The sequence below is a fragment of the Sardina pilchardus genome, chromosome 2, assembly GCF_963854185.1.
Source record: "Sardina pilchardus chromosome 2, fSarPil1.1, whole genome shotgun sequence".
Classification (NCBI taxonomy): Eukaryota; Metazoa; Chordata; class Actinopteri; order Clupeiformes; family Clupeidae; genus Sardina; species Sardina pilchardus.
In genome coordinates, this window is record NC_084995.1 from 33,818,104 (window position 1) to 33,821,068 (window position 2,965).

General features: G+C 36.5%; 1 long non-coding RNA gene across 1 annotated transcript; it reads left to right on the top strand.

Moving 5' to 3' along the window:
- Positions 1-230: 230 nt before the first annotated feature.
- LOC134102279 (uncharacterized) lies at positions 231-1,926 on the top strand. The gene is made up of 4 exons (XR_009941501.1): positions 231-290; positions 877-913; positions 1,008-1,099; positions 1,690-1,926. It is a non-coding gene; the product is annotated as an uncharacterized LOC134102279 (long non-coding RNA).
- Positions 1,927-2,965: the final 1,039 nt, after the last annotated feature.

The window sequence follows — 2,965 nt, forward strand, 5'->3', positions numbered from 1 at the left end:
CCTGACACTTTGCGCAGTACACTGTAAATTCTAACATTCAAATTAATAAGAAATATTAAGTAGGGTTGACTTAGTTTTGACCAATCTGTCGAGAATACTCACTTTATTTGAGTTAGTAGTACTTTGGGAGCGAAAAGTCAAACCAACTAAATCATTTTAAGTTCAGGTCACTCACAAAACACTAGTCCAACACTTGGGCATGCGCAGAAGCCTCTAGTAGAAACCAACCGACACGACACACACGACTAAACACGCACGGACATCGCTGGAGTACTTTACAGGCTCATTTGGTGAGTAAACGTTTGAAATTGATTTGCTTTCTTTATGTATTATTCATTCAACGCTAGTTAAGTTTTGTTCACCATATGTCAATGTTTATGTGACTTGTGCCTGTCGTGATGTTAAGTATCATAGCCTAGCGTCTAGCTATCGCTAGCCCAACGTTTGTTGCTAACGTTATCTGTTAGAAACACTAAACTGTAGATCTACCAAAGACTCTTTTCGGACGTGGCTCATGTGTTTTCATCACTGAAAACGATTGTTTCTAAAAACTCCAAAGCCAATAACTCCAGTTTCACGTTTGCATGTGTAACAGCTAAATGGTATGAAGCATGATTATGTTCGACCTCCATATTAGCTAGCATTTTTCAACTGGAATTATTGCAGCTTGGTCATTAGCACTAGCTAGTTCTTTTCCTCATGGTAGCAGCTAGCAGCTACAGGAATTGCTTTCAAATTCTTTGATGTTATGTTATTTCATATCAATAGAAAGTAGGCCTATTTTGTCTGAGCAAAAACATTAGATTACTATTTACTATTTATATAATTGAGTTCATTTCATTGAGCTTGGTGCTAACATGATCTTTCCTCTTATAGAGATGTTGTCAAGCAGACCAAATCCCTGAATGAACTTGTAAGTACTGGACTTTTCGTGCTGATAAGGCTATTTGCTAAAGTAGCAGTTTGTGTCTTGCGAATGTCTTAATCTTTATTGTCTCTATCATTAGACATCGACTGTGATAGCCCAACACACTCTTGTCCTGAAGGGAATTCCTGTTTTACATGGATCAAGTCCAGCGAATTCTACAGCACAGCATTTGTAAGTATACTTGGAAATAATAAGAAGAAGAAATAAAGCAAGTTATCATATCTAGTTATGGTTATTTATGTATGTACAGTATGTATGTTATGCAATACACATAGGAAATTACCACTTATTCTGCATGTTTATATTGTCAGTGTCTTTGGGTGAGGAGGGGGCCCATTGGACATTTTCCAAAATAGTTTAAAGTGTTATTCTGGCGGTGAGCAAACACTTCCAAAAAAGCATCTTAACCAATAATATTAAAAACAGCACCAGACCTCATCAGTAGCTTGCTCAGGGTCCCTACACTTAAAAGGAAGCACCAACAACGTAGTTAGCGAACCCGGAGTTTATTACAGAAAACACTTACCCACTTGTCCTCTACCAGCTCCTCCAACCCAGTATCATAAGGTTTCGTTGAACTGTCACATTTGGTTAATCTGTCATTTGTGCTGGGGTTGGAGGAGTTGGTAGGAGGACAGTTGGTAAGTGTTGACACTTGGAAAGTAGATTGTGTTCAGGTGGACTCATTTTGTGGTCACAGCTTTGTTCATTAGTAGCAACACATGATAACAAGACTTTCTTTTGCATATGTGTCTTCACAGGACGCTGTGACTGATGGGACCATCTCATGTGTTGATGTGCTCACTGTTCTTGGGGAGATTGACGGCTAACATCATTTCCAGGGTCCAAGCTGCTGTCAGGTGTTATGGTGGCACCTTATTTCTGCTTGATATAATATAATATTAATTTTCTGCTTGATATTACTATGTAATAATTATTACTATTATTATTTTACTGCGGAGTCCAAGCACTCTTATTTTACTTTAAATATGTTGAATGGCAGGGTAGTTTGCTATGTGAATGCTGGATAATTAAAAATAAAAATAATTGTGATTAACCTAAACCAACCTTCTCATTTCGTTTTTTTTGTTAGATGTTTTTACATACATTGCTTGTATAGACATTGTAAACTGAACCAGAGAACAAGTCAGTAGTACACACTTAAAAATGTGAGCTATTAAGTATTATTTACTCAGAAGAAACAAGCTTCCATGAGAACTATGGGTTCTAGGTATATGAGTACTAAGAACCATTAGCTAATTAAGTACAGTTTAATTAAAATAAATAAGTTGTATTCACTTATAAAGTGTAAGTTATTAAGTGTTACTTACTCAGAATAAACAAGCAGTGTTCACTTAAAAAATGTAAGTTCATTGAACTTACTTTTTTCAAGGCAATGAGTTTGCGTACATTTTTTAAGTAAAGTCAACTTATCAAAATTTACAGTGTACTTAACTGGTGGGTCGGGATCCAAAAGTGGGTCACAGAACCTTTCTGGTTGGGTCACGGAACTTGTGGTTACAAAAAAAAAGCTACCTAATCAAATATAATATGGGACCTTATTTATATGTCTTTATGGTACTGGCATCATCGCAGAGAGTCTCAGAGAGTGAAGATGCGTATGTAATCATCACTCTGTGAAAAACTAGGATGTTATAGCGATTATCAATGGACCATTGCAAATAATTTGAGTATTTCATTACATAATAGAGATCAGAAAATCCAGAGACAACTATGTACACAAGACACAGGGCTAACAAACAATACACATCTTAACAAATGACACATCTGGAGAGGCACAAATAATGCTTAATTATACAAGTTGTGAACAATATTGCGGCCCATCTTCTCTTTTGTCTTTTTATTTTACTTTTATTAAGTGGTGTACAGTACTGTTCTCCTTGGTTTTGACTTTTGCTTTTACTGTGGTGACAGTCAATGGTCGGGTTTCCCAGACTTGTTAAGAAGCTCATAAGTGCTAAGAACTTCTTAGGAGCGTTGTTAGAACGTTCTGATAGCGCTCCTAAGAAGTTCTTA